The sequence below is a fragment of the Anomaloglossus baeobatrachus genome, chromosome 5 (genome assembly GCF_048569485.1).
Source record: "Anomaloglossus baeobatrachus isolate aAnoBae1 chromosome 5, aAnoBae1.hap1, whole genome shotgun sequence".
Taxonomy (NCBI): domain Eukaryota; kingdom Metazoa; phylum Chordata; class Amphibia; order Anura; family Aromobatidae; genus Anomaloglossus; species Anomaloglossus baeobatrachus.
Genome location: NC_134357.1, coordinates 127,860,932 through 127,885,391, shown reverse-complemented (window position 1 = coordinate 127,885,391; position 24,460 = coordinate 127,860,932). Strand labels below are relative to the sequence as shown.

General features: G+C 40.2%; 1 long non-coding RNA gene across 1 annotated transcript; it reads left to right on the top strand.

Moving 5' to 3' along the window:
• The first annotated feature begins 3,107 nt into the window (after positions 1-3,107).
• LOC142309776 (uncharacterized) lies at positions 3,108-24,023 on the top strand. Its single transcript, XR_012753993.1, has 3 exons — positions 3,108-3,235; positions 8,033-8,141; positions 23,742-24,023. It is a non-coding gene; the product is annotated as an uncharacterized LOC142309776 (long non-coding RNA).
• The last annotated feature ends 437 nt before the right edge of the window (positions 24,024-24,460 follow it).

The window sequence follows — 24,460 nt, the reverse complement described above, 5'->3', positions numbered from 1 at the left end:
AATAAATTATGATATGATATATGTAGTAAGAAAAAGATATCGATTAATACTTATTAGTATTGTTATTATCATTATTATTCTTGGGAAGGGAAAAATGTTTATTATTAATTAATACCATTAAATTAGGATGGAAACACGCTGGATAAAGGTGAAACTAATAATCATATAAAAAATCATATAAAAAATCATATAAAAAACCATGCCAATGACACATAAGAAGGTTTTTTACCATTTATCATAAGAAAGAATATTTTTCTCTATTCGTATAAAAAGCTCCTGACCATTGGAAAAAAAACTGACACCATAAAAATCCTACACCATAAAAATTGGTCGCAAGAATAAAAACACCTTAGGATGGCATATGTTGCAAGGGCTGTGAAGGGCTTAAGATGAAACATAAAACACTGTGATTTTTAAATTAGGCTAAAAAGACATTGAAGCCAGACATAGGCATAATAAGACAATAAATTAGCATAGAAATAGATTAATAAAATAAATCAGAGACTTCATTAAGGCCGAAGGGTTTAAGAGTATTCAATTTATAAATCCAGAAAGTCTCTTTCCTGCTGAGGGTTTCAGCCCTATTGTGTACGATAGGGTCAATCTGTTCAATCGGTGTAATTTTAAAATCTGGATTTTTATTATGCTGTAGAACACAGTGTTTAGAGAGACCATGCAGAAGGAAGCTAATATGTTCTTGATAGTGGGTGCCCGCCTAAATGTTACACCCGGGGTGGGAGGAAGGGGCGGGCACCCACTATCAAGAACATATTAGCCCCTAGTAATTTGAAGACAAAGCCCACCCTAAAAAACTTTCTTTCAGCCCCTGTGGGTGTTTTCAGATGCGGTTCCAGAAACTGTTTGTGCTGTAAAATTATTTATCATGGTAGAACTACATTCTGCGCATCCAATGGGAATGAATATTTCAAGATAAAAAATCGTTTGACATGCCAATCAAACTATGTCATATATCTGGTTGATTGTATATGTGGCAAGCAGTATGTAGGCAGAACGAGCCAAGCACTACATAACAGATTGAATTCGCATCGCTATAATATAAAAACGGGCTTCCTTCTGCATGGTCTCTCTAAACACTGTGTTCTACAACATAATAAAAATCCAGATTTTAAAATTACACCGATTGAACAGATTGACCCTATCGTACACAATAGGGCTGAAACCCTCAGCAGGAAAGAGACTTTCTGGATTTATAAATTGAATACTCTTAAACCCTTCGGCCTTAATGAAGTCTCTGATTTATTTTATTAATCTATTTCTATGCTAATTTATTGTCTTATTATGCCTATGTCTGGCTTCAATGTCTTTTTAGCCTAATTTAAAAATCACAGTGTTTTATGTTTCATCTTAAGCCCTTCACAGCCCTTGCAACATATGCCATCCTAAGGTGTTTTTATTCTTGCGACCAATTTTTATGGTGTAGGATTTTTATGGTGTCAGTTTTTTTTTCCAATGGTCAGGAGCTTTTTATACGAATAGAGAAAAATATTCTTTCTTATGATAAATGGTAAAAAACCTTCTTATGTGTCATTGGCATGGTTTTTTATATGATTTTTTATATGATTTTTTATATGATTATTAGTTTCACCTTTATCCAGCGTGTTTCCATCCTAATTTAATGGTATTAATTAATAATAAACATTTTTCCCTTCCCAAGAATAATAATGATAATAACAATACTAATAAGTATTAATCGATATCTTTTTCTTACTACATATATCATATCATAATTTATTACTATTTAAGTTTTTATATTGAATATATCCTCGCCTAATAACCCCTTTTAGAGTAGTTTTAATTTTCAAACATTTTTGTCCCTCTTTTTCTCCTCCCCTTTAGATATGTTGTTGGTATAATCACTAGTTCCGTACACTCCTCATCTCTGCACAGCGCCCCCTTTTTTTATATTGTAATATTTCTTGGTTTAATAGCCCCTTTCAGAGTGGTTTTAAATCCACAATAAGTTGTTTCTCCCCTTGTTGTTTTTCTAGATATCCAATAATCATCTTGATATATTTTATTAGTATAATCACTAGCCCCGAACACCTCTCATCTCTGCACAGCGCACCTTGATATGTGTATTTACCCACTGCTCTGTTTTACTGAACACATTTCCCTGCGGTCTGACCTTTCGTTACCCCAGCAGGGTTATACTTTCTCTGTGCGCCTGCGCAGTCTTTCTTTTTCCCACGGTCTGAACTCTTTTCACCCCGTTACCACTGGCACTTGCTTCCTTCTTTCATATATGCGATTCCTTTTTATCTCATGTTTGATTTCTCTACATGAGCCCCTTTTTGATTCATTTTAAGTGTTCACTTGGTTTTTATTTTCGAAATTTTATTCTCTTAAGCAGAAAAGTTTAATACTCATAATGGATTTTAATATTTTTGCACTAGCACCAATCACGTCAATGCGCCCACGCAGATCTACATAATGGATAATGGATTTTAATATTTTTGCACTAGCACCAATCTTGTCAATGCGTCCACGCAGTTCTATATTTCATATATATATAGATATTGATTAAATATTCAGGTTTTTTGAGGACATTTGCTCTTAAAAACTGATCTTTCTGAGTCACTGGTTAACATCCCATCCCCATTTCTACCAGGTTCACTAGATGTATTTGGAGTAATGGTGTGGTGGTTAATCTCTTTGCATACTAGTATTTGCTCACAGGTTCGCACCTTCCCAATCTCTTTTTACTTTTTTAGTCAGATTATGTCTGCAACCTTGAAATTTATATGTCGCAAATGAACCACAAAAAGATCTTTTTAACAACTTTTAACAACTTTTATTTGTGTCTCATATTGTTATTCGTGTTTTTACAATATTTGATGTATTTAAATGTGATTTTTTTCCTTTGTATGTTCTCCACGTGTCTATGAGTCATTGCCCTGCAGCAGGGTGGGTGGATGACGTCATGGCTGTCAACGTGGCAGTCTTTATCCTCCTTTAAAGCACTAGACTGTAGACAGTTGCATGATTTCTTTTTACCCTGAGGAAGGAGATGGTCCTTGTCTCTGAAACGCGTTGGAAATGCTGAAATAAAAAGAAACTTCTTTATTAATCCTGCACCAGTGGTTTTTTAGCGCGGCTAAAACCCGTTTTCCCTTTTCTATATATATATTTATTTGCTATTCACGGGGCCGCTGCTTTAAACCAAGCTGACACTCACATGCGATTTCAGGAGTTGTGACTGGCACAACCATATCAGGTGAGTGTATTTTTACTTTCATCATTAAAAGTTATATCGGGTAAGACCCTATTTGCGCCTTCTGTCTCCCCATCTCTAGCACCTACAAGTCCTTAGATATAGTTAGGTCCAAAAAAGTGATACAGTTTGGATCACATATGTAGGTAAACCTCAATCCTATCGTATTCTTGTTCAAAGCCCCCACAAAACATTCAAAATCAAAGTAGCAAGGGGAGAGGTGGATTAGGCGAGCCGCAGAGTTTAGGATAGTGTTGGAAGGGAGGCCAGAGAGCAGGAGGTTGCAGTAGTCGAGGAGGGAGATGATGAGGGCATGCACTAATGTTTTTGCTGATTCTTGGTTAAGGAAAGCACGGATCCGGGAGATATTTTTGAGTTGTAATCGGCATGAGTTGAAGATGGTTTGGATGTGTGGCTTGAAGGATAGAGCAGAGTCGAGGGTTACTCCAAGGCAACGTGCTTGTGAGACTGGGGAGAGTGAGCAACCATCAAGTTTGATGGAAAGGCTTGTTGGAGGAGATGAGTGAGGAGGGGGAAAGACAATGTACTCTGTTTTGTCCATGTTAAGTTTTAGGAATCGCGCAGAGAAGAAGGATGAAATAGCAGACAGACATTGTGGGATTTTGGTTAGTAGAGAGGTAATGTCAGGTCCAGAGAGGTAGATCTGTGTGTCATCGGCATAGAGATGATACTGGAAGCCGTGGGACTCTATGAGCTGTCCCAGGCCGAATGTGTAGATGGAGAACAGCAGGGGTCCAAGAACTGAGCCTTGGGGGACACAGACAGATAGGGGGCGAGATGAGGAGTGGTGTGAGAGTGGGAGACGCTGAAAGTTCGGTCGGTTAGGTATGAAGAAATCCAAGATAGGGCCAAGTCTGTGATGCCCAGAGATGAGAGAATCTGTAGTAGGAGGGAATGGTCTACTGTGTCGAAGGCAGAGGACAGGTCCAGTAGGAGGAGGATAGAGTAGTGTCGCTTGGCTTTGGCGGTTAGTAGGTCATTAGTGACTTTAGTTAGGGCAGTTTCAGTGGAATGATGCGGTCGGAAGCCAGATTGTAGCTGGTCAAAGAGGGAGCAGGATGAGAGGTATGAGGACAGTTCAAGATGGACATGCTGTTCTAGTAGTTTTGAGGCATAGGGGAGAAGGGATATGGGGCGATAGTTTGACACAGAGGATGGGTCAAGGGAGGGATTTTTGAGGATGGGTGTAATAGAGGCATGTTTAAAGCATGAAGGGAATACACCAGTTGTTAGTGAAAAGTCGAAGAGATGGGTTAGGGCTGGGATGAGGACTGCGGTGATGTTGGGGATGAGGTGCGATGGGAGCGGGTCCAGTGCACAGGTTGTTAGATGTGATCTTGAGAGTAGACTGGAAAGATTATTTTCTGTCATGGCGGAGAAGCTGGATTTGGAGGAAGAAGGCTGAGTAGCAATGATGAGGGGCTGTGGTGATTGTGGGCCAAAGCTTGCTCTGATGTTGTCAATCTTCTGCTTGAAGAAAGAGGCAAAGTCTTCAGCTGAGAGGAGAGGAGAGGGAGGTGGTGCTGGAGGACGGAGGAGAGAATTGAAAGTGTTGAATATCTGTTTAGGGTTGTGAGAGAGAGAGGATATGAGGGATGAGAAGTAGGTTTGTTTTGCAGCAGTGAGTGTGGACTTGAAAGTGGTCAGTGACTCTTTATATGCAATGAAGTGCTCAGTGGAATGAGACCTTTTCCATCTGTGCTCAGCAATTCTGGAAGCCCGTCTTAGTTCTTTAGTCTGCCTCGTGTGCCAGGATTGCCTGTTGATTGTGCGGGTTTTGGTGTGTGTGAGGGGGGCGGCTGATTCAAGAGCTGCAGAGATTGTAGTGTTGTATAAAGTTGCAGCAGCATCTGCATCATGTAGAAATGCAATGTCTGTGAGAGGGAGAAGGGACAGAGAAAGTGCATATAAATCAATGTGTTTGATATTTCTGCGAGGGTGTGAAAGTTTGTGGAGGGGGGTTGCTTACTTGGAGAAGAGAGGGAAGAGAATGTGAGTAGGTTGTGGTCAGACAGGGGGAGAGGTGAGTTAGAGAGGTTAGATAGGGAACAGAGGCAAGTGAAGATGAGGTCCAGCGTGTGGCCATCTTTGTGAGTAGCTGCAGAAGACCATTGGGTGAGGCCGAAGGAGGAAGCGAGTGTTAGAAGTTTGGAGGCTGATGAGTGGGAAGTGTCAATGGGGATATTGAAATCACCCATAATGATGGTGGGGATGTCGGTGGAAAGGAAGTGTAGTAGCCAGGTGGTGAAATGATCAAAAAAGGTAGTGGCTAGCCCTGGAGGGCGGTAAATGACAGCCAGTTGAAGGTTGGAGGGGGCGTAGATGCGTACGGAGTGCACCTCAAAAGATGGGAGAGTAACAGAGGGTGGTAGTGGAATTGGTGTAAAGGAGCATTGGTCAGGCAGGAGCAAACCAACCCCTCCACCATGCTTGTTGCTGGGGCGGGGGGTGTTAGAGAGTTGGAGACCGCCATAAGAAAGTGCAGCAGGAGAGGCTGTGTCAGAGGGGGTGAGCCAGGTTTCAGTGATGGCAAGGAAGGAGAGTTTATTAGTGATGAAAAGATCATGGATGTAGGATAGTTTGTTGCAGACAGAGCGAGCATTCCATAGAGCTCCTGTTAGTGGGACTGGGGGAGCGGGGGCTGGGTGAATGGGTATGAGGTTTGAGAGGGTGCGGAAATTTGTGTTAGATTGTGGATGAGGGTTTGAAGTGACAATAGGGATGTGGTGAGGAGGGCCAGGATTTGGAGAGATATCTCCAGCAGTGAGGAGAAGCAGTGAGAGTGTTAGTAGGTGGGAGCAGGAGTGGCCGTGTGTGTCTGGAGACACTGGTTGAAATGTGGAAAAAAATATGTGAGGGGAAGGTGAGATGGGTGGGGCGGATGGAGGGAGAGATGAAAAATTCTTTATTGTGTTTAGGGATCAGAGGGTGCAGTAGAAAGTGAGGTATTATAGAGGTGAAAGTGAAGACAAACACAAACATTGTTTACAGTGACTATGTATCTAGTTACCTTCCGGTCACTTCCGGACCAATTCTGGCCTAATTCAATGCATCATACTTATATGGTGCATACTTGTCATGGGGCAGACAAAGTCTGGGGCAGACTTTTAGTTGCCCCAGTATATACACATACAAGTGCAGTCAGCTGTGAAGGGGTGGGGTGCAACAAAAACCCCTTGATCACTCAATCAGATTGCCAGATGCAGCTTCACATAGGCAAAATAAACAAAGGTCATAAAAGTAAGGTGGGGAACAGGGGGTGAGAGATCACAGTGAGATGCTGCAGCATGCCAGGGAGATATTGAAGCAAAGAGGGAACAGGTCAGATATATTGGGAAGGTTGGATGGATGAATTGACATACCATGTATTAAAACACACAGCAGACAGAAAGGGAGAGCAGATCAGTTGATGGGAAAGTTGGATGGATGAATTGACATATCATGTATTAAAACACACAGCAGACAGAAAGGGAGAGCAGATCAGTTGATGGGAAAGTTGGATGGATGAATTGACATACCTGTGGGAAGATAGGCATGGTGATTAGATGATGGCAGAGAAGTGATGGAAGATTACCAAGTGCATCATAATAATATCTCTGGCCTAATTCAATGGAGATCAGTCAGAGGTTTAACAATCTGGGAAAATCCCTTTATAAATTTTCTATAGTAATTGGCGAACCCCAAAAAATGTTGTAGAGCCTTGAGTTTGCTAGGTTGAGCCAAATTAATAATGGCTTGTACCTTCCCAGGGTCCATTTTAAAGCCACCAGCTGACACAATGAACCCTAGAAAAGAAATTTCCTGCACGGCAAATGTACATTTTTCCATCTTGGCAAACAAGGAATTTTCCCTAAGCCTTTGTAACACAGATTGGATATGTCCATAATGAGATTCTAAATCAGGTGAAAAAATCAGAATATCATCCAAATACACCACAATAAATCTTCCAGTGTAATCAGAAAAAATATTGTTCATGAAATTTTGAAATACATGAGGCGCATTAGTTAATCCGAAAGGCAACACAAGATTCTCAAAAAGACCCTTGGACGTTAAAAATGCTGTCTTTCACTCATATCCCTCTCAGATGCATATTAAATTATAAACCCCTCTAAGATCGAGCTTGGAAAACCATTTGGCCCCAGTAAGCAGATTATATAGGTTGCGTATAAGTGGAAGCGGATAGGTATTTTTAACTGTAATTTTATTTAATTCATGGAAATCAGGGCAGGGACGGAGTCCACCATTCTTTTTTTTGACAAAGAAAAAATCCACAGCAACAGAAGAGGAAGAATGATGAATATTCCCTTTCTGTAAACTCTCACTTATATACTGTACGTCTTCATGGCAGCCCGTTCAGGGCCAGACAAATTATACAGGCGTGCTTAAGGCAATTTGGCATTAGGGACAAAATTGATGATACAATCATAAGGGCGATGGGGCGGTAAAATCTCCAAAAAAACGTCTCTGTCATCCTTCAGGTACTCCGGAAGACCCTCCAGACTAGCAGAGAAAACTTGCACAGAATTGAGACATTTTTTATAACAATCAGAAGCCCATTTGATAATAACAAAACAGCAAAACAGTAACAATGCAGTGACTTGACAAGAATCTGCGTAATTAATCATATGCTAAATAGTTGCAAGTCAAATTTATGCATGAGATAGCCAAGATGATTGTCTATAAAATGAAGGTAGTCTGACAGTTGAAGCTATAGTGGATGGTGACATATGGAGCCTGAAAGTCAAAACTTTAACAAATTGTTATCCTTTCGCTCATTAGTGTATTTCCTTCAAGCTTCTATTTGTGGAATACGTCGGATTCCCTGGACTATGTCGGACCAGCATGGATTATTTGTTAAATACAATTGTCAGCTTGGTTAGCAATGGGGGTAAGATAAAAAATTGTTATCCTTTAGCTCGTCAGTTTATTTTCTATTTTTTGTTTTCTCACCATCAACTGTTCAGATTCTCAGTTTGGAGCTCTTCTGCCAATGGATTTCTCTGTAAATTTACGTGAACCTGTAGCAAAATCCACATATTTTACGTAAAGTTTTGCTGTGAAACTGTGGTGAATTTTCCTAAATGCATTGCATTGTGATCATTTTGATAATCAATTGGCATGCTGCAGATTTAGAACCCACACCGTAGATCATATTTTATATGAATTTTCTCTGCATAGTGTAGACAAGATTTGTAAAACTTGCTATTTTAATAAGTTGCAGATTTTGCATCGACAAAAATCTGGATGGAAAATCTGCAGTGTATCCACCATGTTTCAATAGGCTTTTGCATCCTTATCTTGAATTATAATTTATATCCTGAGCTGATAATTTTTTTGCCATTAGTGTATCATTGCCATTTTTTGGAGGTTTACATTTGATATAGAATTAATAAACATTGAAATTAAACAGTTGAAAACAAACAATTCATTCGTCATCTGAAATCTTCTGCTACATACAGTACAGACCAAAAATGTGGACACACCTTCTCATTCAAAGAGTTTTCTTTATTTTCATGACTCTAAAAATTGTAGATTCACATTGAAGACATCAAAACTATGTATGAAAACATGTGGAATGAAATACTTAAAAAAGTGTGAAACAATTGAAAATATGTCTTATATTCTAGGTTCTTCAAAGTAGCCACCTTTTGCTTTGATTACTGCTTTGCAGACTCTTGGAATTCTCTTGATGAGCTTCAAGAGGTAGTCACCGGAAATGGTTTTCCAACAGTCTTGAAGGAGTTCCCAGAAATGCTTAGCACTTGTTGGCCCTTTTGCCTTCACTCTGCGGTCCAGCTCACCCCAAAGCATCTTGATTGGGTTCAGGTCTGGTGACTGTGGAGGCCAGGTCATCTGGCGTAGCACCCCATCACTCTCCTTCTTAGTCAAATAGCCCTTACACAGCCTGGAGATGTGTTTGGGGTCATTGTCCTGTTTAAAAATAAATGATGGTCCAACAAAACGCAAACCGGATAGAATAGCATGCCGCTGCTAGATGCTGTGGTAGCCATGCTGGTTCAGTATACCTTCAATTTTGAATAAATCCCCAACAGTGTCACCAGCAAAGCACCCCCACATCGTCACACCTCCTCCTCTATGCTTCACGGTGGGAACAAGGCATGTAGAGTCCATCCTTTCACCTTTTCTAAAAAGACATGGTGGTTGGATCCAAAGATCTCAAATTTGGACTCATCAGACCAAAGCACAGATTTCCACTGGTCTCATGTCCCTTCCTTGTGTTCTTTAGCCCAAACAAGTCTCTTCTTCTTGTTGCCTGTCCTTAGCAGTGGTTTCCTAGCAGCTATTTTACCATGAAGGCCTGCTGCACAAAGTCTCCTCTTAATAGCTGTTCTAGAGACGAGAAGGTGTGTCTAAACTTTTGGTCTGTAATGTACATAAACAGAAAACTCACTAAAATGCAAAATGATACCCAGAGATGACTTTAGCATTAGCTAATGTAATACAAGAATTTAATATTGTCCTATCCAAACCATGTCTAATATGTTCACTGCACGGATCATATTGCTTTTTATGTAGCTGTGCCACCTTTGTTTAGAATGACTACAATAGAGGGTCACGCAGAAATTAGGATGAGCGGGAGACTTGCATTACAAATTGGGCACAAAACATGCCTGTCCTACTGCCAAATTCTACTTCACCCCATTGTCTTTTTTTCAATTACCTAGTAGGTGAGACCAAGTGTACAAATAATGCAATCTTCCTAAATATTGGAATTGATTTTTATTATCTAATATTGAACAATTTGCATTTTTTTTTTTTTTTAAAAAATGTTACATTTTCAAAAGGTAATAAAATGTTTATATAAAATGTTTAATTGCAGTTATGGATAATTAATTATACAATCACTATAACTATTGTATGCGTACTAGAGACACAGATCTCCAGAAGCTGGTATGCTGGCACAGCTTCTGACCATTTATGAACGGGTATTTCATTGGAAACACAAATAAGGAATTTAGTTCGGCTCACCACTCCAAAGAGGGTATCTCCAGCTTCTGGTCCGGTGCACGGAACAAGTAATTTGGCTTCAACAGCTGAATAATCAGTCACATCAAGAGGAGGAGGGGAGGAGAGAAGATCCAGCACCGAGGTAATAAAAAAATTCTTTATTCAAAATTCATAAAAAATGTACTTCCAACCAAGTGCAGAATATATTTACTCTTGACGCGTTTCGGAGAAAGTAGACTCCTTATTCATAAGCAACATAATCAGAATGAGTAGCCAAGGTGATATACTGTATATACCTATATGCCCCTCATCTGAGCCGGATCTACATACAGAAACCAACAAAATAGTGCTCACTTTATATATAAAAGAGATAATACATTCAAAAATATTACAAATACAAACATACAGAAATATAAAATCAATGTTAGATAAACCAGATTTTTTGATTTTAATATATATACAATGGTTTTTATGACAATTTGAGCTGTCATGTATATTATATAGGTGGCACTGTATGAAGTATATTTAAGAAAAGTTCTGGTGAAAATTTTTTGGCATATATCTCTAAACAAGACCGTACAATCTTAGGCCTGTTTGAAGATTTCAGGGAGGTTTATGGGGGAGATGTGAATTCTCTGCAATTTTCAGGGTATTGAGAGAGTTAATGGACCTTATAGAGAAGGAGATTGGTAGAAACATCTTTCAAGGGAAGCATATTGGATCCCTAAGCTGAATTCACGCTATTTAGGAGAACTAAATCACCGCTTTTGATTCATTGTATATATATTAAAATGAAAATGTGGTTTATCTAACATTGATTTTATATTTCTGTATGTTTGTATTTCTAATAATTTTGAATGTATTATCTCTTTTATATAGAAAGTGAGCACTATTTTGTTGGTTCTGTATGTAGATCTGGCTCAGATGAGGGGCGTATAGGTATATACAGTATATCACCTTGGCTACTCATTCTGATTATGTTGCTTATGAATAAGGAGTCTACTTTCTCTGAAATGCGTCAAGCGTAAATATATTCTGCACTTGGTTGGAAGTACCTTTTTTATGAATTTTGAATAATGAATTTTTTTATTACGTAGGTGCTGGATCTTCTCTCCTCCGCTCCGCCTCTTGATGTGACATTTCATTGGAAACAACCAGCAGCAGGGCGATTAGGGCAAAGTTCATATGAATTATTGAGAGATATTGGCTGGTGGTTTCATTGCTTCTGTATCATGTTCATTTACTTCAATTATATTGATTCAACCACATCCGATGAAAGCAGTCATAATGTGAGGTGCCTGAATCTTATCAATATAACATTCAAGCACAAGGAAGCAGCTTCTCATAACCACAGACAAAGTGGTTTCTAAATGACCACCTACAATACGGCACTGACCATGGATTAGGAAAAAGCTAAAATGTAAAGTATAATAAAACAAAATCTTAGGAATATTAATTATATGTTAGATAAGCTATATCTGATCTGGTTGCAGTAGGATGTTTGTGGGTTTAAACCATGCACAGATTGCAGATTAAGTCTTAATGAATAGAAAATGAGCAATTCATCTTCTGCGTGTAGCTGTGTAATATAGCACGCAATGAAAGATGTAAGAAACACGGAGGTATTCCCTTACACCTCCTTCAATCCCTGTACCTGGCTGTCAAAACTCACTTAACCAAAATATTTAACCTCTCTTTCAATTGGTATTTTCCTTCCTCCTTAAAACATACCAGCATGCACCCATTACTTAAAAAACAATCCCTTAACCTGAACTGAACTGCTAACTACAGACCAGTCTCTAATCCCCCCTTCATTTCTAAACTTCTGGAACGTTTGGTCCACTCCCGTCTATTCAGCTATCTCTCACGTAACACTCTTTTTGACCCTTTACAAACCAGCTACCGCTCCTTAGACTACTGAAACTGCCCTTAAAATCTCTAATGGTCTACTAATGGCTAAATCTAATGGTCACTACTCCCTGCTGATTCTCCTAGATCTCTCTGCTGCATTGGACACTTCGGATCAGCAGCTCCTCCTCACTATGCTCTGCTCTATCAGACTCAAGGATACTGCTCTCTCTTGGTTCTCTTCATACCTTCCTGACTGCTCCTTCACTGTATCTTTTCCTAACTCCTTTTCCTCTCCTCTGTTCCTTTCTGTTGGAGTTTGATTACCCTATTTATTATATTGATGGCTGGACTATACGATACTAGCATTTTTTACCATTTACCTTTCGTGTCTTCCCTATTTCTTTATAGATTGTAAGCTTGCATGGAGACTGTGAGCCTTCGCGGGCAGGGACCTCTATCCTCCTGTACCTGTCTGTGTCTTGTATTAGTTATGATTATTGTACTTGTCCCTATTATGTATACCCCTTTCACATGTAAAGCGCCATGAAATTGATGGCGTTATAATAAATAATAATAATAATAATGCTAATAATAATGGAGGGCCCTTACTCCTTATATCAGTTAAGTGATGTATCTATTCTGTAATGTCTTTATTGTCTGTACAAGTGCCCACTAAAATGTACAGTGCTGCGGAATAAGCTGGCACTATAGAAATAAAAATTATTATTAGGTATAGTAGGTTCCTATGAAAGCTCTAGCTCCCATACTACTCACTACAACATACTGATAGGTTAATTGATCTGCTATGAAGTTGGTCCTATTGTATGTCTCTAAACTATGGAATTTAAATTATATGCTCCTCTAGGTACAGAAACATATGTGACAATCCCTTACGTATAGAGTCATGGCAACTTCATAGCAGTAACTGGGAATGGGCTCAGCAACCCTTATACTAAATTATATACACTGTGTGCAGAATTATTAGGCAAATGAGTATTTTGATCACATGATAAGCTTTATACATGTTGTCCTACTCCAAGCTGTAGGCTTAAGAGCCAACTACCAATTAAGTAAATCAGATGATGTGCATCTCGGTAATGAAGAGGGGTGTGGTGTAATGACATCAACACCCTATATAAGGTGTGCTGAATTATTAGGCAACTTCCATTCCTTTGGCAAAATGGGTCAGAAGAGAGATTTGACGGGCTCTGAAAAGTCCAAAATTGTGAGATGTTTTGCAGAGGAATGCAGCAGTCTTGACATTGCCAAACGTTTGAAGCGTGATCACCAAACAATAAAGCGTTTCATGGCAAATAGCCAACATGGTCGCAAGAAGCATGTTGGGCAAAAAAGTCACAAAATAACTGCCCATGAATTGAGGAAAATCAAGCATGAAGCTGCCAAGATGAGATTTGCCACCAGTTTGGCCATATTTCAGAGCTGCAACATTACTGGAGTATCAAAAAGCACAAGGTGTGCCATACTCAGGGACATGGCCAAGGTAAGGAAGGCTAAAACCCAATCATGAATAAGAAACATAAGATAAAACGTCAAGACTGGGCCAAGAAATATCTTAAGACTGATTTTTCAAAGGTTTTATGGCTTGATGAAATGAGAGTGACTCTTGTTGGGCCAGATGGATGGGCCAGTTTCTGGAAGACAACTTCTTCAAGCAGTGGTAAAGGAAGTCGGTATCGTTCAAGAAAAACATGATTTTCATGCAGGACAATGCTCCATAACATGCATCCAACTACTCCACACCGTGGCTGGCCAGTAAAGGTCTAGAAGATGAAAAACAAATGACATGGCCCCCTTGTTCACCTGATCTGAACCCCATAGAGAACCTGTGGTCCCTCATAAAATGTGAGATCTAAAGGGAGGTAAAACAGTACACCTCTTGGAACAGTGTCTGGAAGCTGTGGTGGCTGCTGCACGCAATGTTGATTGTAAACAGATCAAACAACTGACAGAATCTATGGATGGATGGTAGGCTGTTGAGTGTAATTATAAAGAAAGGTGGCTATATTGGTCACTAATTTTTGGGGATTTTGTTTTTGCATGTCAGAAATATTTATTTCTAAATTTTCTGCAGTTATATTGGTTTACCTGGTGAAAATAAACAAGTGAGATAGGAATATATTTGTTTTTTATTAAGTTGCCTAATAATACTGCACAGTAATAGTTACCTGCACAAACAGATATCCTCCTAAGATAGCCAAATCTAAAAAAAAACCACTCCAACTTCCAAAAATATTAAGCTTTGATATTTATGAGTCTTTTGGGTTGATTGAGAACAGAGTTGTTGATCAATAATAAAAAATATCCTCTAAAATACAACTTGCCTAATAATTCTGCACACAATGTACATACAAGATCTCTTAAGACACATTACTCTGAAACTGAATCTCTCCCAAACGGAAATTCTAACCCATCTATACCCGATATTGCAATTTCCTTAGGTGGTTCAACCACAACAATCAAGCAGCACGCTAAGGGGTACTTTGCACGCTGCGACATCGCAGGCCGATGCTGCGATGCCAAGCACGATAGTATCCGCCTCCGTCGCAGCAGCGATTTCCTTGTGATAGCTGCCGTAGCGAACATTATCGCTACGGCAGCTTCACATGGACTCACCTGTCCTGCGACCGCCGCTCCTTGTTAAGGGGGCGGGTCGTGAGGCGTCATAGCGACGTCACACGCCAGGCGGCCAATCGGAGCGGAGGGGCGGAGATGAGTGGGATGTAAACATCCCGCCCATCTCCTTCCTTCCGCATATCCTACGGAACCCGCAGTGACGCCGGTAGGAGATGTTCCTCGCTCCTGCGGCTTCACACACAGCGAGGAACAAGGAGCGAGGAACAACATCGGACTGTCGCGTCAGCGTAATCATGGATTACGCCGACGCTGCACCGATGATACGATTATGACGCTTTTGCATAATCATATCATCGAGCCTTTACACACTACGATGTCGCATGCGATGCCGGAAGTGCGTCATTTTCAATTTGACCCCACTGACATCGCACCTGCGATGTCGTAGTATGCAAAGTGCCCCTAACTGTCTTGGGATCTATTTGACACAGAACTTTCTTCCATATCCAATCATTCATTTCCTCATGCCACCAGCACCTTAAACCATCTACATAATCTGACCTTTTCTCACTATTGAAACTGCAAAACCTCTTGCTGTCACTCTTATTTATTCTCATCTGAACTGCAACTTTCTACTAATCAGTCTCCTGCTTCTCTATTCTCGAGTCAAATTTCTGTACAATCACTACACCGATGCCTCTACCCTGTGTCAGTCATTGCGCTGGTTACCCATCCACTAAAGAGTTCAAAATAAACTTATCACTCTCACCCATAAAGCTCTCCACAGTTCTGTACCACTATATATTTCCTTCTTCAACTTTGTCTATCAGCCTATGTCAACTCAGTTCTGCAATTGATTTAAGACTAACATCTGAACCTCTAATATATAAATCTCAATAAAATCGATATTAGTTAAATAAAGTGCAGTAAAAATATATGCCGTTTGGCTACAAATAGGAATAGTCTCACCCAGATGTTTTCAAGGGTAAGAAGACACACCGATCCAAGGTTGATCACAAGCCGGAAGAATCAGGAGAAGGCGCTGGGAGATGAATAAACATAACCCCTGTCATGCCCCTTGATTGTGCTTCTGCCCTGACAAGGGCAGCACCCAAGTAAGCTGTCTGCCCCGCAACCATGCAAAACAAACAAAGAACCGTACTCCCGACGAGTTTCTCTCTACATAACCAGAGTTCCTCAGGGGAGACCAAAAATAAATGATCAACCTGCAATGGCAGGGACTAGTGCACTGATCAACCTGCAGTGGTAGGGATCAGAGGGATAAAGCCTATGTGTACAGATAAACGGTGGTGCCCTTAGCAGTAATGCAGGTCCATGTTCACACATTCATGGTTTCCATACTTTAGCATTATCAGAGTGCAAACTGTCATTTTTTGTATTTTATGTCATGTTCAGTTATGCACCTGTTCACACCTCTGTTTGGTGAGTGCAGTCAGTCTTTTTGTCTATATTAAGAGGGTCATACCTTCTGACCGTGCACCCCTCCCCCACTTGCCACAGGTAATCTTATTCTATATAGCAGGTTCCTACTTGCCCATACACAGGAGGTTTTTAACCCAGAGAGAGGCTTCAGCATAGTGTAGGCACCCAGTTATGAGATATGCCGTGAAGTGGCAACTGGGCAGATATACAAACAGCCATTTATGTATGCTAAATATCTCATTTTTCTTAGATTTTCCTTAGCAGTAATGCAGGTCCATGTTCACACATTCATGGTTTCCATACTTTAGCATTATCAGAGTGCAAACTGTCTTTTTTTCTATTTTATGTCATGTTCAGTTATGCATCTGTTCACACCTCAGTTTGATGAGTGCAGTCAGTCTTTTTGTCTATGCTATACGGGCAAAGACTGTGAAACAGACGGGATCCCAAGACGTTTTAGGCCACAGGGACCCACCAAAAACCAAAGTGTACACGGAGGACAGCTCACCAGGTGACTAACTGGCACTGGGAACAAAGAGTGAGGGAACACCTGAAAACCAGCACCACCTGCTGGTGGTACCAGAACAGTGGGTAACAACCAGTTTAAACTGCAGTCCCTGTGTGGCTTGAATCCTTTCTACCTTGGTGGATCATCAGCTTACACCGAACACTACAACCACCATCATCCTCTTCCATGGCCTTGCCTTGCTAGCGGAGGGCTAGAACACCTGAGCTGCATTATACTACCCGCCCCAGGAAGACCACGCAGCTTTGGCTCCCACAAAATAGCCGCAACTCACAAGTGGCATTGTCAAAAACTCTTTTTTTTTATTTTATTTTTTTTATTGTTACACTTTTTTCACCCTTTTTCAGATTGAACCCCAGGGTCACGGGACTGGGCAATGACCATGACCACTACTCCCCTGTTCACTGCATGCCCAGAACAGAGTATCCCCCTGCCCTGGGACGTCACATATACAGATTTTTCTTAAAGTCTACTCACAAATGTTCAATTCGGTTGAAGTATGGGCACTGTTGCGGCCAATCCAACACCTTTACTATATTGCTATTGAACCATTTCTTTGCCAATTTCCATGTATGGTTTGGGTCGTTATCCTGTTGGAACACTATGTTGTCCTTTTCATACCCATAGTACTTAAGTGCATGAAGTAACTCTTCTTGTCAGATACTCACATATAGCTCAGCATTGAGACCATCACCGATCCTGGTCAAGTATCCAATGCATTTGGCTATGAAACAACCTCAGATCATCAGGCTTCCTCCACCGAACTTGACGGTTCCTTCAATTTCCCGATTCGTTAGCCCCTTTTTACCTTGTTCCTTGAAAAGGCATTTTCAGCCATCAGAGCCTAGTATATTGACTTTTGTCTCATTGCTCCAAATCACCTGTTTCCAATCTTTTACTGTGCAGTTTTCGTATGTTTTTGCAAACAAGAGTCAACGCTTCTTATGACAATATTGAAGTTGAGGTTTCTTCACTTTTTTTCGAGCCATCATTTCAGATTTGTGTAAAATGCATTGCACGGTGCTTGCATGGACATCTGTGATCTCACTATTACAAAGCATACTAGCCACCTCCACTGCCATGCTTGTCACGCCAGAACTTGAGATGAGCCAACTTCTTGACTCTGATATTTTGCCTGGACCTTCACCTCTTGGCTTTTGAATGGCTGGATGACTTAATTTTGTGTGCCTCTAATTGTCATGGTAATCACATGATGCAGTTTGGCATTTTCTTGGCCGACAGGCCATTATCGATGAGCTGGATGATGCAGTTTCTCTTTTCTTGGGAAATCTTTATCTTGGCTACACCTCGATTACAACAAGTGACCTTTGCTTGGAAATCGACCTAATAACACATAATAGAAGCTATATAGCCAGCTTACTGGTATAGTGTCTTGTACCGCATGTTCGATGTATGACGCCTAACATCTCGCTCCGGATAGGGGTGTGAGTCCTACACTAGATGCAATCAAGAGGAATAGAGAGAAATATAAATGGTAGTTACAGCCTGACAGCAGGGGTAACTGTCTGACGCGTCACTACGTCACTATAATTACCGCAAATATTTCTCTCACATGTAATTTTAAAAAGAATTGGAAATAAAGATTTTTTTTTTCACCTATCTACTTTGCCTGCTTGCTGGATTTCCTATAATAACATATAATATCAGATAATAAAGAGCTATTAGGGAATATGAGCACAGGTTGTTCTAATTTGTAGTATACAGGAAGAAAAATATTTTTACACTACAAGGAGCAAAACAGTAACAATGCAGTGACATGACAAGATTCTGCATAACTAATAATATGCTAAATAATTGCAAGTAAAATTTATGTATGAAATAGCGAAGATTCATGTCTATAAAATTAAGTTAATATAATTAAGCTAGGCACTCCAAAATGATGGAAAACAATTATTTTTATTAACAACAGCCATAGGTTCAGTCATACAATTAGTATACAATTTTCCATCTTCTTCACCACACATCATTTACTTCTGTTACACAAAGAGGATAAAGAAGGAAATGGCACTTGAATGAATGCAAACAAGAATAAAGTTTATTGAAAAAATATTATCAAGATATTTAATCATTAGTATCAAAACAGTCAATAAATTTGCAAGAATAAAATCGAGGTCAAAGAGATGTAGATGGATAACAGTGGTGAGTACAATAGAGAACACAATTGTAATAAAACCAGAACACCACCTCTATTAACCCTGCCAAGATGAAAAAGGGTTTGTAAAAGAACCAGGTAAGTGGCTCTTGTGGAAAGCTGCAGTAAAACAAACACCACAACGATGACCAAAGGCCAAAGGGGCCCCTGTATTTGTGTGGAGGTAACCAAGGGGGTGAATGTATAATAGTCGTGGGTCACAGAGGGAGGGCTGTAAGGGTTAAAAGATTGGGGTTACCCTGGACAGTATAATATTCAAGATGGTTAGAAAATAGTCATGGGTCACGAGGGTAAGGCAAAAAATCATCACTATATATGCAGCCCGCGAATTGCTGGAAACGTATGACCAGTGGTTATAGTACGTGAAAATAGTCGTAGGTCACGGAGGTAAGGCTGCAAAGATTAGGAGATAAAGGCTACCTCGGATGGAAAGTCAATCAGTATGGTTGGAAATCAACCGTAAAACACAGGGGTAAGGCCAAAAAATACCTACATAAAATATGCAGCCCCCTTATTATCAAAAGCAAATCATGTGGGGTATATGAAAAAACACAGTATTATGTGTGTTTGAGGTGGGAAAGAAAAATAGAGGGGATGATGCGGTAAACAGATGTGCAAATGTCAACCAAAGCAGCAAAATAGTAAATTAAATAGATACAGCCCAGATACATAAACCTGTATAAAACAGGGAATGCCAAAGGGTAGACAAAAGTAAAAATGTGTTCCCGTGGTGGACAGTGGCACATCCGCAAACCGGACCATCCAGTAATATAAAGGAGGAGGAGGGAACTGAAGGTAAAAGGGTATGACAGGATAAGTATACTGCAGGCAAAGTATGAAGAGAGAGACCGTGCCAGCAAAACACAGTGTAAATGGAAGCCCAAAGTAACGCTGACACGTGCAATCAAAGAGCCAGAAAATACCTGGTGGGGTGGCAGAGCGAGGTGGTGGAGGCATGGCTCCAACGTCTGTTTCGCTTAGGTGCTTTTTCAAGAAGATCTTCTTCTGCTAGCACGTTCTCTCTCTTCATACTTTGCCTGCAGTATACTTATCCTTTCATACCCTTTTACCTTCAGTTCCCTCATCCTCCATTATATTACTGGATGGTCCGGTTTGCGGATGTGCCACTGTCCACCACGGGAACAAATTTTTACTTTTGTCTACCCTTTGGCATTCCCTGTTTTATACAGGTTTATGTATCTGGGCTGTATCTATTTAATTTACTATTTTGCTGCTTTGTGTACTGTGGCTAGGTGTGCAGGGAGCCAGCGCTAAGCGGTGTGCGCTGGTAACCAAGGTAAATATCGGGTTGGTTACCCAATATTTACCTTAGTTACCAAGCGCAGCATCTTCCACGTGTAGCGACGCTCCAGCGATCCCTGCCATGTCAGGTTGCTGGTGGGATCGCTGGAGCGTCGCTTAGTGTGACATCTCACTAGCGACCTCCTAGCAACTTACCAGCGATCCCTATCAGGTTGTATCGTTGTTGGGATCGCTGGTAAGTTGTTTAGTGTGACTGGGCCTTGACCTGAAGGATTTTAGCTAACTTCCTATAATCACCGTCTTTTGTTCTGTAATTAAGGCCATTACTGTCGCACCACAGGAGGTTGTTGTTTTCCATTGAGTTTAGCCATTTAGTTTCCAGTTAGTTCTATTCAGTTTGTTGTATGTCATTTGACCCTCTTTCGGGACTTCAGGGGGGAACTCGAAATTTGTGGGACTTCTAGTGTTAAACAACTGATTAATAACAGATCACATATTGGATGACCATCCATTCTGATCACTATCCCAAAGACTTCAATATTTAAAAAAATGGATTCAGCAAAAAAAAAAAATCATATTGTAGCTGCATTGGAGTCATTTTGAAGAGACTTTAGAACATATCTATCCCAATTAAAACAAATAGATCCTGTACTGGATTGTTTTATTTTCATTTTTGTCATCTAAAAAACAAATCTAAAAAGAGATAGCTACTAGACATGGGAACATAGATTAGCAAAACACATCAGTAATTGCATGGTGATATTTGACACTATATGTGACATTATGCTTTTTATACAACATACCTATACAATATGTAGCTTATCTAAGGCTAGGTTCACATTTCCGTTGTTTTGCATCAGTCACATGCGTTGCTTAACGCATGTGACTGATGCGTTGTACAACGGATGACAAAGAACAGAATTCATTGTCGGACTCCGTTGTGTGCGGGGGGCGGAGCGCAAGGGGGGCGGAGTTCAAGGTGGGTGGAGCCGAGCGGGGCCGTGGGGCTGAGGACGTCAGTGCCGCGGGGACTGCAGGGCTGGGGACAGGTGAGTGAGTGAGTGAGCGCGTGTGTGTGAGTGAATGTGTGTGTGTGCGTACATGCCGAGCGGGGAAGTGTCGGCCTCCCTGCACACGTATCCAGGGTAAATATCGGGTAACTAAAAGCAAAGCACTTTCCTTGGTTACCCGATATTTGCACTGGTTACCAGCGTACACCGCTTAGCGCTGGCTCCCTGCACACGTAACCAGTGTAAATATCTGGTAACTAACCAATGCGCATTGCTTGGTAACCCGATGTGTGTTGTGTTTACGGGTGCAGGGAGCCAGAGAGAGCATGCGCAGAGAAATCCTACGTATTGCGCTGCTCAAAAAATGTTACAGGCTGCGTTCCTTCTGCCCCTCGGTCAGTCGTTCCACGACTGATCAGTCGGGCGGAGGGTGCAATGCAGCATCATCAGTCACAATCCGACGCTCATACAAGTGTATGGGGACAACGGAATCCACTAAACGGATTCCGTTATTTACCAGAGCACCGGATTGTGACTGATACAATTTAACAGAAGTGTGAACCTAGCCTAACTCAGAGTTACTTCCAGAAGTAAATCAGGGATTCCCAGAATACTATGAAACTTGTGGAATATAGTTTTGTATGATTTGGATTCATTAGTGACATACTAAACCTTTACATACTTCTAAAAGCCTATTTAACATTGACTGTTACGGGATTGTTGCTGGGTTATTAATTATTTAGCAAGATTTTTTTTTCTCAGTTTTAAGCATGAGTCATCTGATTAATCCCTGGGGCTTGTTTTGTCGAAAACCTCATTAAAGATGAAGTTAAAGAAGAGATACTACACCCTTTTGACGTAAATCAGGGCTATGATGGCAAGAAAACACTGAATTTCTAAATTAATTGTGTATATTCTGAGGAGATAGAATAGGAATGAGCAATGTTTAAAGGGTGTTAATTTCTATAGCTTGGTGATCTAGGCAGTGAAAAAGTTTGGACCAGGGTCAATGGTAAATTAAGGTTTCACCTGGGCTTTCAGTCTTCAGAAATAGGGGCTTTGTTTGATTGTCCAGTTTGCGAACGCAGAAAATTGATTTGCTTAATTTCCTTTAATGACAGATTCAGTAGGTTTTCTGTTTAAGGAGATTGCCAGCCAAACAAGAGGTTTGCTTGAAACGGAGATTGATTAAACTTTCCAATATACTTTTATTTTTGAAAGCTCCTCAAATGGCCCAGTTTCACTGCTAGTTCCAGCACTTTCATTTTTGGCTTTGTCTTGACACATGAGAGTATTTCATCCTTCCAATTGTGTCAGGAAAGTCTATAAGGAAGGATAGGGTCACACAACCATTTTCTCCCCATCTGAGAAAAACTGTCTGATTATTCTGATCACAGTTTGATCAGAGTGGCATCAGTTTTTCTTGGCAGTGAAGAAAAAAAAGGTTTCTCCACCATTCTGTCAGTCCATGAAAGTTGGACTGCACTCAGATGTCATCTAAGTCCAGTCTGATCTTTTCACAAACCTATAGACTTGCTTAGCCAATTTTGATCTGACACTATCACCAGAGTCTCTTGTGCTTGAGAGACTAGTGACAACTCTGGGACCGAAGCTTCACATTGCTCTGTGATTTAGAATGTGTTTTGCTTTCTGTTGGTGCAGCAAGGGTTAATGACATTTTACTTGCTAAGTAGCTCTTGGTCAGTTCACCTCAGGTGCAACCGGTTTGTGGCCATTCACATCTCCTTTAAATAGTCACATGATCCATCATCTGATGCCAGTAATAGAATCTCATTCTGTTTCTGACCACTGTGAAGAGAGGAAATTCTCTTGGAGCTGCTGATTTTATGCTCTTGGAGATTTGCTGGTGCAGTACCATATTTTTGAGTCTATTCAGCTGCAGCCTTCGTGTTTGGCTGAAGCAATGAAGTTTGTTTGTATATTCTTTTGTCTATGTCCTCTTCTTTGTCCTCCTTCACCGTGTGTTGTTATAGTAGTGGTGATGTCTAACGTATTCACTGGCCTTGTTATTATCCAGGGTGAGTGGAGGAAGAATAAGAGACTAGGCAAGTGACGGCAATGAGGGGAAGGACTTGTATAGGGACGTTAGGGAAGCTCAGCAACTAGACACAGGTTAGTGTCATGAGATGGCCCATCCCCAACTTCCTATCATCAAAGTCCTCTTCTCCTTTATCATCCCTGTTGATAGTGTATTTCACCATACGCCAGACAGTTGTTGGTCCATGCGCATCTGTCAATCTGTGTGTCTGACACTTGCACGAAAAAAAAATTTGAACTTGCACACAGCCCCATAGAATATAAGTACGAGTGCTAGCTGTGAAAACCATTAATAGTACTCGTCTGATGTAAACGGTTGTGTGCATGAAGCAGACCAAGAGTATTTGTACTTCATTGCTAATAAAATATATCATTTTCATGTTATACATAGGTGGTGACAAATGTTTTATTTGTAGTTTGGTTTGTAAATAAAACTGGAATGAACTTTCAAATTTGAGTTTGGTTGAAAATTGAATCCTTTAGGTTTTCCATAGGTGTAACTGATGGACCATCTAACAGACAAGATATTCCTGCCTGGAGGTGTATTCTATTGGAATTACAGGAACAATTATTTTTGTTTGTTTTCTTGTCTTCCTCTTCCAGGTAGTAACTGTGAAGTACTGTCCCCCTGAGGCCAGCAGGATATTCTATTTACCAGTGGAGCAAGAGCAATCAGTGTATTAGTGTTTAACATCATTCATCTTGAAGTAAATTACGGCTGGACATTAAAAAATAAAAACTTCACTTGAGTTTTAATTGTCTCATCTGCTGTTTGGATTGTTCACGTTAATGGTCAGCAGAAATAATGAAATATTTATCTCCTTAATTACTGACAATGTGTAATGGGTCTTCCTTTGGAGTAAACAAACTGGATAGTTTGGAAAAGGAATATATGTGATCTGCTTTATAGTAAACTACTTTAAAAGCTCAGGTTTTCCCATTCATGCACTAGATGATAAAATGCACATTACTGGAGATACAATTTACATGATGGGGATAACAAATGATAAGACTAATTGTCTTAATAATCTCTATTCTAACTAGAGTATGCATTATTTATCATGTTGTCTCTGTTGTATAATGAAGCTATGCAGTTGAAAAAAAACCCAAAAACATTACAATTGGACAATTTTTCTTGTTTGTAGAGATTTATTTTATTGGTAATCACTACTTCTATGGAAATGTTCTTATTTTTCATGGTATAGTAATTTCACAGAAAGTTTTATAAACATTTCATACACTTGACATTTGATTTAGGAATGTTTTGTGGGTTAAGTTTCTGCTTCTCTAGAATCCCTTGAATTTTCATGCAAGTTAAAATA